Raw genomic sequence first — 17,956 nt, forward strand, 5'->3', positions numbered from 1 at the left:
GGTGTATTTTGTTCAGCCAGAGCTCTATTAATAGCCTCCAATCCAGATGCAAATGGAGTTATCCGATCAATCCACATTCTAGCTAGTTTTATGTTAAACTTATATCCAGATTCAATACTGTTTATAACCCACGGATCACTGTTAAGTTCTAATCTCAAACGAATATCAATTCCATCCAAAAGATATTCGCTCAAAGTTGTAATGTCCAATAGCAGTTTAAAGCAACAATTTACTCCCTCAGTTTTTAACTTTACAAATCTAGATTTAAGGTCTTCTGAGGCATTCTTAAAATAATCTACATCATATTTTTCAGGGAAAACATCATTATAGAAATACGTCAGTTCTTTAAATCTTTCAGCTTTACATTCAGAAAGCGTAGTCATTAGCTTTACATATGATAAATATGAAAATAGTGAATTAGTTTCCACCACTTGCTCATTTAAATAAACAGTTACAGCTTTAAACATTGTCTGGGACAAGCCATTAACTATTGATGCATTTTTAATATCCGCTAAAGCCGTAATTCCGTCAGGTCCCGTTAATTCAACCATCAGTTCTAGCGTCAAGCTCGAAAGATCAATAAATTGACCCTTAACTCCCGGGATACGAAATTCAATATAAGAGTCTTTAAATTTATTGTTAATACTTGAATTCACAGGTAAAATATCCTGTGTCTGTCTTGAAAATATCGTACTTTCAACCATTCTATAAGGACTAACTTTAGGAAAGCCATCGCTTATAGCAGCTGTATAATTTTCTAAAGGAACTTGCAATGCTGCACTAGGAGCATTTACACTCATCATGTCTGCGTCTAGCATACAACTAGTACTGTTTTTATGAAAACACGTCTTTATATCTATCCATTTTCTTTATATAGGCAGGTCTTTTCATTTTTCTTTTCGTTATTCGGCCACCTGCTAACAATTTAGGACCTATACTTTTCAATGTTTCCATACCGCGTTTTCTAATTGAATCTTTCAAAGTACCTTGACCAGCATTTATATCCTGCAAAACATTCTGTCCCATTGTCAATGCTGCTGGCATGATAGTTTTTAATAGGAAAGGAGTTGCTCTACGAGCTAGACCAGTTAAGAAACTTAATATTCCACCTCCTCTTAAATGTCTTCTATCAAAAACAGTAATATCGCCCAGTGCTCCACCTCTCTTCCCTCGAGGAGCGATAAATCGCTCTACCTCGTCAACAGACAGCGGTACAAACCCGACCCTCATGTTTAAACAGGTTAAGAGAGAATGATAAACTCCCTCTACTCATGCCATTATATATCAACAGGTCTAATATGTAATACTGCAATCGTACATCCATCCTTTTCAAAATATACAGGCTCCCCATCTTGATCTGTTAATCTAATACTGATGCCATCAATATTAGTCGTATTTAAAGGTTTATATAATTTCCTGTGTGTTACATTACTTTGAAACGAAACAACATCCAAGATATTTACAATCTGATTACCAAACATGGTGGGCTGCACCTTATCACAATATACACACAAGAAATCTATACGGCCTCCTGGCCTAGGATGATAATAGCAAGTATCTTGTACAAATAACCTGTTATTAGGTGGCTTATTCATAATAAAAATATCATAGGCTTTACCTACTTCAGCTCCAATAACTTTACATATATTTCGACCGAAAGATAAAGAAATTCGAACAACTAATTTTCCATCCTTTGTAATAAATAATTTTAACAACTTCTCACTAAATGCTGCATTAAACTTAATTCGATTAATACTCGAATCATATTTCATATAAACGTCCCCGTGATCTGGGAAATTATAATTAAGTACGGGTCCTATAAAACTCAGTGAACCTTTTGAAAATATAGTAGAAATTTCTCTATTTAAAATAGTCGTTAGCTCTATGCAATTATCACTGGCTAAAATATCCGACTTTAAAGTGAAAGATGTATTCACCGTACTCAAATCAGATAAACTTTTATTAGACACTAGAAGTTGAACTGAAATAAAACTTTCCGGGTCATTCCTCCTAACAGCGAAATAAGATGGAGGCAGGAATATATTCTTCAGGCACACTTCATAAGCTTTATTCGGGTCTAAAGGCAGCTGATTATGTAATCTATTTTCAAAAGCATTGGGAGCATTGTTTTTAAATACATCAGTATCAGAGTTACTCGCTGCATATATAACGTAACTATCCATCCTGTAGACTAATAGTAAATGATAAAAATAAACAGAAACTCACCTTAATATGATATCCAGGTAGACTCTCCTTCATCTACAGCCTTGATCTTCCTCTTCAAACTTGGAGGAGAAAACACTTGATTTTTCGCATCTACATTTCTAAATAAATTCTTAGGTGTAGATGTCAAAGAGTAGAACAACTTTGCAATTGGCAGTTTATCTTCTGGGAATAACAATTTCGGAGTGCACATCCTGCCTATAACGTCATCAACAATATTGAGCCCAGTAACTGGAGATGTAATGTTCCCTTCCTCATCCCACTTTACAAGTCCAGTTGTATTAAAATAATTTAACAAGGAGACAGCAAAATCATAATCCTTAAGCTTTAATCTTAAGTCTATCAAGTGTTGTATAACAGGATTTGTTCTCACTGTCATCGTAGGCTTCTCAACACTTACTGCCGTAGGCTTCTGTTGATCAATAGCTTTTCGTGGTACAAGATAGAATTCTTTCATTATTCCTTATTAAATAGCCTTGAAATGAAATTTATAGCTATAGGAAGTAAAATGCCCAATAAATTACCTCCTCTTTTACTTGTTAATATGTCTTTCTTGAGTGAAATAGCTTTCTTCTTACAGGCTAATGTATGGAGTAGAGCTCTATATTTAGAAAGTCTCTTTAAAATAGGCTTCCCAACTTCAATTTTATTTTTTAAGAAATTATTAAATATTTCTGATAAGCAAAGTATATGTTCCTTTTTAAGAGTCTTAATTAACTTTTTCCTAGAATTATAACCTAATCTAGCTAATAGTTCAATAAATCCACGATACTTTCTAACTAAGGGCTGCTTCTTCATAGTTTCTTCACGTCATCTGAATTCACCCACTGATCAAATGAACTGTCGTAACCGACGTATCTAACTTTATATAAAGTAGTATTACCAACTTTACGTTTACTTATAATTCTCTCAATTTCAAATGTATCTGACAAGTAGGTGGGAGTCAATTCCTCTCTATAAAATCCGCCTTCTATAAGTCTATTATTTAAGTCCTTTAGATAATATAAAGGCACGGGTTGTTTAGTATCAATTTGAGCAATTGTAAATATTTCCTTAGTGTTCTGTTGATGAAAACCTCTTTTGAACTTTGAAATACGATTAGATAAGGCAAGCCGTACTGTATCTCCTACAGACAGATGATTACTGATGCGTGGCTTAGTCTGCTGCTCTCCTTTATACATGAGCTTAAATTGCCTAGTCACATCTTGAGACGAAGATAAAGCATGTACATCAATAGGTATTTTCCCCTTTAATCCTCTATGTGGTGTTCTATTATACGTTTTAACCATATCGGGTAAAACATTTATATAGGTTAAGGTGTTATAAGCCGTTAAATATTTATATATCTTAGTTTTCAATGTTCTTATAAATCTCTCTGCAATGCTTGCTTTAGTTTCCTGAGAAAATACACTGTACAGATCAATGTTTTTACTGTCTAACAATCGTTTCATATATTTATTATAGAATTCACCGCCCTTATCAGTGTTAAGCTTCCTTACACCTTTTGATGAAGGTAAATCCAGAACAGCTTTCATGGCTTCACTTACACTTTGACCTGATTTAGTGGATAGTGGAACTACATGTGCAAACCTTGAAAATATATCAACACAAACTAATAAATATTTAATATCATTGTTGTGCTTAGCTAACAATGTCATATCAGCCAAGTCACTGGTAAAGAAAGCTTTAGGTCTAGGTGCTAAGATACGTCTTCGTTTAAATTTACGTTTTTTTAATAGATGTAAGGTATAAGCATTAGACGTTTTTAAATAGTCTTTCACATCTTTTATAGTTATTTCAGGGATTGTTTTCTTTGCAGCCTTATACAATTTTAAAACGCCACCAAACCCACCTATGGACTTGGGGTCATTGTATATCTTATTAAGAGCTTGTGTAATGTTCACCATTGATACACTATTTCATATGGGGGTTCATTTACAATATTTCCCCTAAATATTATGGATTCAGGTGTTTTAACGCCCAAGTCAACAAGTAAATACCCATACTGTCGAGAAATCACTTTCTTATATATATCTAAAAATTTCTTGGCATCTTGTTTTCCGAATATTTGTCTGCCTAATGTTTCTATCTGGGACAAGTCTCTTGATTTAAGCAGAATAAAATGAGAAGCATTTAAACTTATAGATCTAGAAAATTTCCCACTGAAAAATATATTTTGGGTTATAAAAATAACAGAGATGTTCTCATGCCGTCCCTTAGTAAATATATCACTTACTATTTTAGAGTTTGTAGATTCAACATACAAGTCATCATAAACAACTAATATATGAGATGTGTCCTCTGGATCACGATCATCTAAAGGGTTTACAATTTCAGAGTAAAAAGATATCTTATGTTTAATAAGTGGATTAGTTCTCAACTCTTTATACCCGCTTCCACAGATAATTATTTTTGCAAAGTTCTGCTGATATTTCTCTATCATTTTAGCACATAAATAGCTCTTCCCACCATTTGAAAATCCAGCAATAATAATTCTTGACGGTTCACTAAATATATTCAACTGGGATTCAGTAATAACTTTTTTCTGCCCTTCCATGTTGCTAGGATTCAATAGACTAACTACAAATATATAATGAAAGGAGTATTTAAACAAAATCTACATTCGAGTTTTATTTAAACATAACCAATAAAATCATAGTCATAACATATCCAATACAGTAATAAAATCTTAGAATATACATTATTATAGCCATTTGAATCATAGTCATTTCATATCCAATACAGTAACAAATCATAGAATATACAATATCACAGCCAATAAAATCATAGTCATTTCATATCCAATACAGTAATAAAATCATAGAATATACATTATCATAGGCATTAAATCATAACATATCCAATACAGTAACAAATCTTAGTCATTTTCATATCAAATACAGTAACAAATCATAGCCAATACAATATCATAGACATTTGAATATAGTTATAGATAATACATAGACAATACAGTAACAGACTTAGTTGTTGTTGTTAGGGAATAATTGCTGAGCGACTCTATCCCGCTTTTCCCAAAGATTAAAAATGGGGAACAATTGACGTCTTGGTTGGGGATTATCTACAATTACTGGATCCCCTACCTGCACCTCTTCCTCTACCTGTACCTCTTCCTGTACCTCTTCCTCTACCTGTACCCGTACCTCACGCTCTGGAATGTCTGGGTGACCGTAAGCTAATGACTCTGTGGGACTAATGAGGTATCTCTTGTCATCAAAAGCTGACAGACCGCGCTTAGTTGTTTTACACGTGCATATCTGTCCATTAACATTACGAATAGATCGGGATACAAAATTAAAAGTTGTATTTGTCTCTAATGTGTTCTGAAAAGATGCATGTGTTATTTTCTTTTGTTGGTGATAAGGAATCCCTTTACATTTACATAAATGTTCATTATCAAGGGTTAGGAGAGAGTAAGTTTTAGGCTTGAGTGCAATTAATTCAGTTATGATTTTCTGCTTTACTTCTGACTTGAGGAGTCCTAGTTCACCTTTGCGAGTAGCAGAATACATGGGATGATCTTTGTCGAAATTACTGAAATCCATATAATCTACTAGAGGAGCTTTTGTCATTTCTTGGAAAGCATCTTTACAGGTCAGAGTAAATATGAATGAGTCTGTATCCGTATAAATTAGTCTAGCTCTCTCCCCATAATGGGCTTTAACTACATTATACCAGAACTCGTATAAACGCCTCTTGGCTATCTGTAAGATCTGATATCCCATGTAAGAAGGAGTGGTAACTTTAAGGATGTCTTTCATTACTGTACAGAGAACCCTATCTTGACCTAAAGAGACAGCTCGTTTATACAAAGGGTTTCTTGCATGAGTTAAGAATGAATGTTTTGTCGTTACTAGATGGTGAGTATTAGCATATCGAGATATATTTGTCATTGATTTCCCGTACAGACTATTACTTATGAGTTTAAAAGCTTTTCCTTTAACTTTACAGGTGGTATTGGCTCGTTCTCGAATGTTGGTTGAAATAAAATCTTTTAAATAGGGAGCCTGATTAAATTCATAGATTGTTTTTACTCGTTCAACTTCTAGTCCAAGTTTTAATAGCAATTGCAGGAAATCAAGGCTTACTAAGTAGTCGTTTTGGGGCAAGTGGGATGCAATTAACTTAGTATTTTTAGGTGGGAGCTTACGTTTTTCATCATTAAGGGTTTTCTTACTGTACTCTGACAAAAACTCCTCCGTTATATTAGTATGAGACAGTACAAGGGGCAGATCATCAGTATACCTGGCTACCTCGGGAGATACATGTTTTGTATCGCATAAAATCCAATAACCTTTGTCTTGATTACAGGGGATATGCTGTAACCCTTGCCCTAATAAGGTATCCCGCTCAAGGTCAGTTAATTGTCTAATCCCTCCCTGGGGAAGTACCTCAGCCATGCACGCTGCATATAAGCTGTTAAAGTCGAGGTACAAAATGTGAGTATCGTCATCAGAGCTAGGGTTAGATGTAGTGTGCTCGTTAACAGCCTGTGTAAATTGTCTAATGGAAGATGTGAACCCTCCTCTAAGATTCCTTCTCAACAAATCATATATATTCTGATCATACACATAGTCAAGTACAACTTTTGATTTAAATAAGAACGCGTCCCAAGCATAACTAGGAAGTGATACATAGAAAACAATATCTAGTTCATAAATTTCTTTCAGTGATGTTCGCCAAAGTGTAAATATATCAACTAGCATTCCCACGTCAACTTTTAAATATAACATGAGGTAATCCTTGATGTTTGTACAGTTCCCTAAATTAAATACTTTAAGAGCATTGTTATAATCTTCTTCAGACAGTGGAGAGTCATGTAAAACATTGTAAAACTTATCTCGCGAAGGGAGCTGAGGTTCGTCTAACACGTCCATGGAAGAAATATAATCATAACATAGGCTTTGTTTACCTTTAATTAACAGAGCTTTAGCTTCATCGGATACGCCATTTAGTATGTGTTCAGTGTACTTGGTGGGTTTCTTACCGGCAACGTGCTCGCTTGCTAAGGTTCCTAATGACCCATTAAGGAGAGCTAGGCTATCTAGGAATTTAAGTTTACCTATGATGACTTGCATAAATTTCAATCCTTCCTTGGTTAGAATTTCTACATCGCGGTGAGGATTTTTGGACAGTTCTTTAAGTATAATTCCAAGATCATAGGCAGCATTATGGGAAAATGTGGTTAAGTATCTACGAGCATTTTTACATTGTAAATTGCAACGAGCACAATAAGCACCTAAGTAATTATTTTCCTGAATAGCATGATTATGATGTCTATGTTTATCTTTCTTATCCTTGAAAGTTTGATGACACAATTGACACGTATTTTGTCTTTGAAACATTCTTTCCTGTTCTCTAGACAAGTTCTTAGGGAAGTTGGGGAGCTGAGCATGAATAGCTTTCCATGAGGCTTCTAGCTTGGTAATAAAATGATTGACCGCATCTGGACCTACGTATGAATACGTTTCTACGACATTGAATTCCCTGTCTAAAATCATGTATGCATAAGCAATTGCTTTATGCTTACATTCCACCATGCCTCTAGGATTTTGACGGTCTAATAGACATTCAAAATCGTAATAGGCGGTGTGAGTTGGGCTATAGGTCCTACCGTAATTTTTAAAACTGATTTTATCACTAGGATTATAGAATGAAAATACTTGGGATACAGTGCATGACTCTTCGTGAGCCTGAATTTCATCTAAGGGAGCATGCAAAAGACAAATTTTGCAGAATTTATGAGTGTTAGGAATCCTTTCAGAATGATTGTTAATACTCTTTACAAATTTATCAAAATCCTTGATCAGACAGAGATGCTTACCTTCTAATAACAACAAAGGGACTTTATCGGCATACTTTTCCTGGCTTTTCCTAGCTAAACTAAGATAGTATCTGTTACTTTCATGAGTTATTGTATAAATATAAATAGAAATTTTGTTAAGCTTCTCTATTTTCTTAAGGTTATCAAATGATACAGGGAATCTAATTTCATCTGCCCATACTACAAATCTTCTACACCATCGAAGGCTTTTGTAATGATGTCTAACGTTATTCATAGTCCTGCCCAATGTTAAGTTTTTATACGCTGCAATGCACTGTAACAAACACTCATCTCCTTCACTTTCAGGATTAAATACTGATTCTTTACCCTTTAATTTTGCAGGATATGGTACGTAAGATCCAAGGTGCATAGGGTGGCGAATATATGAAAAATTAATGGCAAAGCCTGACATGGAATGAATTCCTACACTTGAGGATTGGACATTTTTTAGGCATTCGTCAATTTTAGCAGACATTTCGTCAACCCATGAATTTACAAGAACTTCCACTTCTTCCTGTGTAACAATCTGAGTTTCGCCTCTAATTGAAAATACTTCATCTAATATTTCATATTGATTGTCGGCATGATTAAGTTTTTGCAAAATTAGGCTTACATCAGGGTAAATGTGAAATGAGGGAGGGAATTCTTCCTGTATTTGTCTGAACTGATTGTCTATATATTCTATAAAAAATTCCCTATACCTATTTATATATACGCTGGGGTCAGCGTCTAAATGTCCGGGAATGGAGAATGAATGTCTCGAGAAAGAACCTTCGAAATGGTTAATGACTTCTAACACTCGCGGAACAACGTTATCTAAGTTAAGTACCTCTGGGGAATCTGGAGCGTTGACTTCTTCATCTGATATGTCGTGAACAGGGGGTTGATTGTCTTCTTCTTCTTCATCCGAGGATGCATGCTGGTTGCCGTCTGGTGCATCTTCTTCTAGCTCCTGGGACAGCTGGGGTTGACTGCGTACAGGTGTGCTCCACTCAGAGGGGTGGGTTGAATCCGGGGAGATTCTGAAACATAATATTAGCAATGAATAAACATTAAGAGGAAAACACATTTGAAAACAATACGAGGATTTGAAAACCTTAATAGGAAAATATCGTGTAAATAAGAGGATTTATTATTAAGAGGAAAAACAAAAAGTTTAAATAAGAGGAAAAACTGAATTACAGATAAATAATAATATTACTTACGAGCTGGGATGTTGATTCCACCAAGTATGAGATTCTCTTGATCACGAATAGGAACTCCTGTAATGGAAATATTTTTCTGTATGAGTACTTATTACTTGTTTATACACTTGTTAAAAATACAATTATTAACTTTTAAAATTACGAAAATTATTGTGAAAACGTACGGTTATTTATGATGCGACGGCGTTTGGGTGGAGGTTCAATGACGTTTCTGGCTTCGGTGGGAGGTTCCCGGTTAACGGAGAAACGACAGTATGGGCAGGAAGTAGAACCATGAACTGAAATGAAAATAATATATATAAATTGACTGTCTGTATGTATGTATGTGTGTTTCGGATATATATTTTCTTTGAAAGTTTATTGAATGTGCGAGAAAAAGAGGTACTTACGATTTGCACAATAGAGTTGCCCACAGCTGGTACAGGTTACGTCAAAATGTCCAGGCGGTGTAGGCCCGTTGCATCCTATACAGTATAGTCTGCATTCTTGAAGAGCGTTGATGGACATTTCACCGAGGCATGTTAAACAGCGTGTTTGACACACATGAACGATTTCGTTGTTGATAGGAGACAGGCACAGAGGACACACTGACATGACGATATGACTAGGCTAGGGGAACCTTGTGAACAGGATGAAGATTGATTGTAGACTGAAAGTGTAGGCCTCTGAGACTTTGGCGATCTGAGGGGGCCCCTGAATGAGCGTAATAACGATAGTGTGCCCCTGAGTGAGCGTTTGGCAGTTTTATTAATAGCGAGAATGATTGGCGAATACTGGGGATAAACTCTTTTATTATAAATTGTGTAAACTATGAATTAGATGACTAAATAAATTATAAATAAATAAATAAGTTTTATTAACGCTTAATGTATATATATATATATATAAATTATTACGGTGGCGAACGCCGACAATGACTGGTGGATGTCTGGGGCAGGTAATCAGGTGATGATGGCCTCGGGCAGATAGCCTGGGGCAGGGTAGCTGGGGCCAGCTTAGATAGTCTCTGAGGCAGTTTTCAGTATTAAAGGTTACATTGAGATGCTTCGGTTGATTTGTATAAAACTGACTGGTTAATGAAAAAGGAATAAAATATTAGTATGTCAGAAAATAGGAAGAGGGAATAATATGAAGAGGAGAGAGAGAGAGGAGGGAGAGAGAGAGAGAGAGGAGGGACGGTCCAGATATTACGGATAAGATAAGATAAGATTAAGAGCTGACTGGCTGGCTGGCTGGCTGGGCGCAAAGTAAATAAAGGTGACTGCGACAGATTGCGAGGTAAGGGGGGGAGGGAGGGAGGGGGGTGTGATGTACGAGACTTGAAAACCATGACTTATACAGATAACTTTCTAAATTTACATGAATAACTAAGGCTTACATAGACGATTTTGTAAGTTGAAAACAGGTAAAACATGTCCGTAGAGTTCTCATGGAAACCCTAAAGTGCTACACACGTTACTTGAATTTCTCCCATAAGGCCTTAACAAACTTCTATGTCTCGGAAATTATTTTTCTTATAAGAAATCCTTACTTCTAAAATCTGTGACTCCCCAAATTCGCCTGAAAACCCTTGGGGCGCACAGGGGATATTCTAAATTTACCTGAAACCCTTGGGGCGCACAGGGGATATTCTAAATTTACCTGAAACCCTTGGGGCGCACAGGGGATATTCTAAATTTACCTGAAACCCTTGGGGCGCACAGGGGATATTCTAAATTTACCTGAAACCCTTGGGGCGCACAGGGGATATTCTAAATTTACCTGAAACCCTTGGGGCGCACAGGGGATTTTCTAAATTTACCTGAAACCCTTGGGGCGCACAGGGGATTTTTCTCCCAGAAAAAAAAAATCCCCTGTGAGGCGCCTTCCCTACTACTAACATCATGTCCAATCCCATATAATCAGGACCGCATCATGTCCAATCACATATAATCAGGTCAGCATCATGTCCAATCCCATATAATCAGGTCCGCATCATGTCCAATCCCATATAATCACGTCCGCATCATGTCCAATCCCATATAATCAGGTCCACATCATGTCCAATCCCATATAATCAGGTCCGCATCATATCCAATCCCATATAATCAGGTAGGTATCATATCAAATCCCATATAATCAGGTCCGCATCATGACCAATCCAATATAATCAGGTCCGCATCATATCCAATCCCATATAATCAGGTTCGTATCATATACAATCCCATATAATCAGGTCCGCATCATATCCAATCTCATATAATCAGGTCCGCATCATGTCCAATCCCATACAATCAGGTCCGCATCATGTCCAATCCCATGTAATCAGGTCCGCATCGTATGCAATCCCATATAATCAGGTCCGCATCGTATCCAATCCCATATAATCAGGTCCGCATCATATCCAATCCCATATAATCAGGTCCGCATCGTATCCAATCCCATATAATCAGGTCGGTATCATATCCAATCCCATGTAATCAGGTCCGCATCATATCCAATCCCATATAATCAGGTCCGCCATTAAGGCGATAATGACACACCATTAATGAGGGGGGGAGAATATCCATCACATGAACACTATATTAATTACGACAACGCAATAGAGAAGGAACTGACCCATGAATGGGCTCAAGGGCGCCGCCATCTTGGTCCTTCGCTCTTATAATTATCACGAGAGAAACTCATTGATCGCAAACAGGAAATATAAAATGTTTCAGTTTCACCAAACTGGAGTGTAAGTTGGGGGGAGTGTTGAGTAGCGGGGTTTGTGGGGACGGTCCGTGGAGGCTCTCTTGTCGGGGTCCAGAGGGGGCCTGAGGGGGTCGATTCCCCCCCCCCCCCCCTTTTGTTGTGTCCTGTGGGTACTCCCGCAGTCAAGCTCACCTAACGCACGCACGCACACACACGCACGTACACAAACAAACACACATAGACACACACACACACACTCACAAATGGAATGCATTAGGAAGTGATGTGGTGGAGGCTGACTCCATACACAGTTTCAAGTGTAGATATGATAGAGCCCAGTAGGCCCAGGAACCTGTACACCTGTTGATTGATGGTTGAGAGGCGGGACCAAAGAGCCAGAGCTCAACCCCCGCAAGCACAATTAGGTGAGTACACACACACGTACACACACTCAGCAACCAGTTGGTAGCTGAGTGAACAGCGCTTTTGACTTGTAATCCTAGGGTCCGGGTTCGAACCCCGGTGATGGCAGAAACAAAATGGGCAGAGTTTCTTTCACCCTGATGCCCCTGTTACCTAGCAGTAAATAAGTACATGGGAGTTAGACAGCTCTTACGGGCTTCTTCCTGAATGTGTGTGTGTGTACTTACCTAGTTGTGCTTGTGGGGGTTGAGCTTTGGCTCTTTGGTCCCGCCTCTCAACTGTCAGTCAACGGATGTACAGGTTCCTGAGCCTACTGGGCTCTGTCATATCTACACTTGAAACTGTGTATGGAGTCAGCCTCCACCACATCACTGCCTCCTCCCCCCTACACTGGAACCAGCACCACAGAGTAACAACTGCATCTCCACTCCCCCTCCCCCCACTAGCACCCACACCTTCCCCTCTAACTCTGTCCTCCCATATCTCTCTCTCTCTCTCTCTCTCTCTCTCTCTCTCTCTCTCTCTCCCATAGGGAACAAAAATGGCAGGGAGTCACCGGAACTCAGAGGGAAGTGAGGTAACAAGAGGACTCGATTAAGGATCAAGTATGGATTGGACTCTACTTTTTTTTTTATATATATATACAAGAGTTGTTACATTCTTGTAGAGCCACTAGTACGCGTAGCGTTTCGGGCAGGTCCCTGGAATACGATCCCCGCCGCGAAGAATCGTTGTTACAACCAAGTACACATTTTACTGTTGAGTTAAACAGAGCTACAGTTAAGGATTTACTTGGCCCAAATCCTTAACTGTAGCCTCTGTTTAACTCAACAGTAAAATGTGTACTTGGTTGTAACAACGATTCTTCGCGGCAGGGGATCGTATTCCAGGGACCTGCCCGAAACGCTACGCGTACTAGTGGCTGTACAAGAATGTAACAACTCTTGTATATATAAAAAAACAAAAAAAAAAGTAGAGTCCAATCCAGTGGAGTGGAGAGACAAGGACAAAAATGCAGTTAACGAGATTCTCGAAGGGGTGCAGATGGAGAAGGCTGATCAGAATATTGAGAAGGTTTTCAGGCTTGGACAGTACAACAAGGACAGAGACCAGTACTCACGAGCAAGAACACAAAAGAGGACCTGTTAGCAAGGAAGAGTAGACTAGTACATGTAGTGACATTCAAAACAGTATTCCTGAAGAAGGATATGACAAGGGAAGAGAGAATGAGGGCAGCAGCAGGGTTAGAGAAAGGAATCGGGGGGACCACAACCCCTACAATCACAGAAGGGAGTGGGGATCCCTCCGCAAACAGTTCAACAGCCCCAGTGAGAGGAGCACCAAGCCCACCTTCCACACATTAGAAGTCCTACCTGCCCCACCCCAGGCCAGCCCCCCACTAAGGGACCACCTAGGGTACCCTCCCCCAATTTCCCCGTGCTCTCCCTTCTTCCCCACCCCAAGCCCTCCATTCTCCCCCCAAGCCCTCCCTTCTCCCCCACCCCCCTCCCCCTCCCTTCTCCCTAACCCTCCCAAGCCCTCCCTTCCCCCCTCCCCCTCCCTCCTCCCTTACTCTCAAGTCCCCCCAAGCCTTCCTCTCTCTCCCCCACCTCCCCATGCCCTCTCTTCCCCCCCCAAGCCCTCCCTTCTCCACCACCCTTCCTATATCAGTCTCCTAGCCCCCTCACACCCTAGATACCCCAGGTCCTATTCCTTCCTAGTCCTATTTCGGATCCTCCCTGTTTCTCTACTTCAGGAGAATCAACAGAAACTGAGGATGGACAGAAGAGAGTCAGCTTCAATGTGTTGAACTCAGCTGGGATTACAAGCAAGGCAAGTGAACTAAGGGAAAGAGCACAAGAAGTGAACCTGGATGTAATTGGTTTCACAGAAACAAAACTCTCAGGAATCATAACGAATGGAGTGTTTCCCCAGGACTTCACTGTAATAAGGAAAGAGAGGGAAACAAGGGGAGGAAGTGGAGTGGCCCTACTAATGAGAAAGGAATGAAGTTTCAAGGAGATGGTTATTCCAGGCTGCGAGGGGTTCAGAGACTATATAACAAGCACCATGAAGATGGGAGGACCAGAAATAGTAGTAGCAGTGATATATAACCCTCCACCAAAAGACAGAAGACCCCAGGCAAGAGTATGACAACAACAACACGGCAGTTAACACTATAATTGAGAGGGCAGCCTCTGCTGCCTGTAGAAATAGATCCCATCTGCTCATCATGGGGGACTTCAATCACGGAAGGATAGACTGGGAAAACAAGGAACCACATGGAGGTGAGGATACCTGGAGAGCCAAACTATTAGAGGTGGCGACAAGAAACTTCTTAAGTCAGCATATTAGGCAACCCACGAGATTGAGAGAAAACGATGAACCAGCGAGACTTGACCTGGTCTTCCCTCTGAATGACTCCAACATAAGGCAAATTGGTTTCGAGGCCCCGGTAGGAATGAGCGATCACAGTGCACAGTTTGAGTATCTGGTTGAATAAGGGTTAATGAACTCGAGGAGGGGTGCTGAAAACAAAAGGCTGGCAATCCACAAGGGAAATTATGAGGAGATAAGAAAATTCCTAACAGATATAACATGGGAAACAGAACTCAGGGGAAAGACGGCCCAAGACATGATGGACTACATCATGCAAAAGTGTAAGGAGGCTGCAGACAAGTTCGTCTCAGTCCTAAAGGAAAAAAATTATATGCAGACAAGAAACCCATGGTTTAATCAGAGATGTAAGCTAGCAAAGCAACTATGTACAAGGGTATGGAGAAACTATAGAAATAACAGGACACTAGGGAGTAGAGAAAGATACCAGAGCGCCAGGAATGAATACGTCAGGGTGAGAAGAGAGGTAGAGCGACAATATGAAAATGATATAGCGAGCAAGGCAAAGACTCAACCTAAATTGCTGCACAGCTACATCAGGAGAAAAAAACTGTGAAGGAACAGGTAATGAAATTGAGGATAGGGGCAGACAGATTCACTACAAACGACATGGAGGTGTGCAAAGAACTCAATAAGTAATTCCAGGAGGTCTTCACAGTAGAGCAAGGAGGAGTCCCAGAGATAAGAGAGGGAATATCTAACCAGACACCACTAGAGGAGTTTGTAATTACCAGTGGGGAGGTGAGGAAGCATATGCTAGATTTGGATGTGACAAAGGCTATAGGCCCAGATGGAATCTCACCATGGATACTAAAGGAAGAAGCAGAAGCACTGTGCCTGCCACTCTCCATAATGTATAACAAATCACTGGTAACAGGGGAACTGTCAAAAATTTTGAAGACCGCTAAGGTAGTCCCAATATACAAGAAGGGGAATAGACAAGAGGTACTGATCTACAGGCCAGTGTCCCTAACCTGCATGCCATGCAAGCTGATGGAGAAGATTGTGCGAAAAAAGCTAGTGGAACATCTGGAGCGGAAGAACTTTGTAACACAACATCAACATGGGTTCAGGGATGGCAAGTCCTGCCTCACAGGATTAATTGAATTCTACAACCAGGTAACAAAAATCAGGCAAGAAAGGGAGGTTATCTTGAGATGATTTTGGGGCTTTTTAGTGTCCCCGCGGCCCGGTCCTCGACCAGGCCTCCACCCCCCAGGAAGCAGCCCGTGACAGTTGACTAACACCCAGGTACCTATTTACTGCTAGGTAACAGGGGCATAGGGTGAAAGACACTCTGCCCATTGTTTCTCGCCAGCGCCCGGGATCGAACCCGGGACCACAGGATCACAAGTCCAGCGTGCTGTCCGCTCGGCCGACCGGCTCGGGAGGGGTGAGCAGGCTGCATATTTTTTGATAGCCAGAAAACATTTGGCACAGTGCCACACAAGTGGTTGGTGCATAAGCTGGAGAAGCAGGCTGGAGTGAAAGGGAAGGTACTCTATTGGATAGAGGAGTACCTAAGCAAGAGAAGACAGCGAGTCAGTTTGAGGGGTGAAGTCTCAGATTGGCGGGACGTCACCAGTTGAGTCCCGCAGGGGTCAGTCCTTGGACCTATACTGTTTCTGGTATATGTAAATGATCTCCCAGAGGGTATAGAATCGTTCCTCTCATTGTTTGCTGATGACGCAAAAATTATGAGGAGGATTAAAACAGAGGATGATAGTAGGAGGCTACAAGATGACCAAGACAGACTGAATGAATGATCCAACAAATGGCTACTAAAGTTCAACCCAAGTAAATGTAAGGTAATAAAACTACGTGGTGGAAACAGGATGCCAGACACAGGATACAGAATAGGAGATGAAGTCCTTCACAAAACGGACAGAGAGAAAGATCTAGGAATTGATATCACACCAAACTTGTCTCCTGAAACCCACATAAAGAGAATAACGTCTGCGGCATATGCAAGGCTGGCTAACATCAGAACAGCCTTCAGGAACCTGTGTAAGGAATCATTCAGAACCTTGTATACCACATATGTAAGACCAATCCTGGAGTATGCAGCCCCAGCATGGAGCCCGTACCTTGTCAAACATGGGACGTACACACACACACGAGAGTACACACACACACACGTGTTTAACAGATCTCTCACCCTGTCCATGTAGGACAGAATAAAGTGTAAATATATGCTAGTTAGCATTGTAAATGTCTGGCCACGTCTGTGGTAGAAAATAACGCCTCCCTTAATTGGGGCATTAATGAGTGGCGTGACTGGTAACGTGACCAGACACAGGAGGAGGATGTTATTGTTGTTTCAGATTTAGCTACTCAGAACGAAGTGTCCATGTAGCACGGGCTATGGTGAGCCCGTAACAGGGGGAGGAAGAGGGGCCACTGTTTATCTAGCACGGGTCAGGTGAGGAAGCCAACTGACCAGCCACGCTTACCCTCCAAACCTGTGCCGTTACAATATCCCACACCTGCTGCTGCCACCTCCAATTACCAGAATACACTGTATCCTGTTTATCCAATATCTAGTCTATTCATATTAATTGGCGTTTTAATAGTATAATAGACGACCGGTTAAAGAGAAGGCCGTCCAAAAAATCATGGTGAGTCTCATGATCAACTAATTCATTCTGTTGAACGTGATATATCTGTGATAGATAATATTTGCGGCAGTTACCTTGTAAACTATGGGTAGAACTGTGGTGGTCATCAGGGACCCACACCACATGAACATGTTGACCCACACAACATGAATGTGTTGACCCACACGACATGAATGTATTGACCCACACCACATGAAAGTGTTGACCCACACAACATGAATGTGTTGACCCACACAACATGAAAGTGTTGACCCACACAACATGAATGTGTTGACCCACACAACATGAATGTGTTGACCCACACAACATGAAAGTGTTGACCCACACAACATGAATGTGTTGACCCACACAACATAAATGTGTTGACCCACACAACATGAATGTGTTGACCCACACAACATGAATGTGTTGACCCACACGACATGAATGTGTTGACCCACACAACATGAATGTGTTGACCCACACGACATGAATGTGTTGACCCACACGACATGAATGTGTTGACCCACACGACATGAATGTGTTGACCCACACGACATGAATGTGTTGACCCACACAACATGAATGTGTTGACC

The 17,956-nt window shown here is 40.1% G+C and overlaps 1 protein-coding gene and 1 long non-coding RNA gene across 2 annotated transcripts in view; one reads left to right on the top strand and one right to left on the bottom strand.

Annotated features, from left to right (window-relative positions):
• LOC123772757 (uncharacterized) overlaps window positions 1-17,956 on the top strand; it is a gene marked incomplete in the record, with an annotated part of 455,577 nt that overhangs the window by 30,440 nt on the left and 407,181 nt on the right.
• Window positions 9,162-10,041, bottom strand: LOC138351513 (uncharacterized). Its single transcript, XR_011222478.1, has 3 exons — window positions 9,660-10,041; window positions 9,435-9,548; window positions 9,162-9,327 (listed from the first exon to the last, which is right to left on the bottom strand). It is a non-coding gene; the product is annotated as an uncharacterized lncRNA (long non-coding RNA).

This window comes from Procambarus clarkii, chromosome 50 (assembly GCF_040958095.1).
Source record: "Procambarus clarkii isolate CNS0578487 chromosome 50, FALCON_Pclarkii_2.0, whole genome shotgun sequence".
Taxonomy (NCBI): domain Eukaryota; kingdom Metazoa; phylum Arthropoda; class Malacostraca; order Decapoda; family Cambaridae; genus Procambarus; species Procambarus clarkii.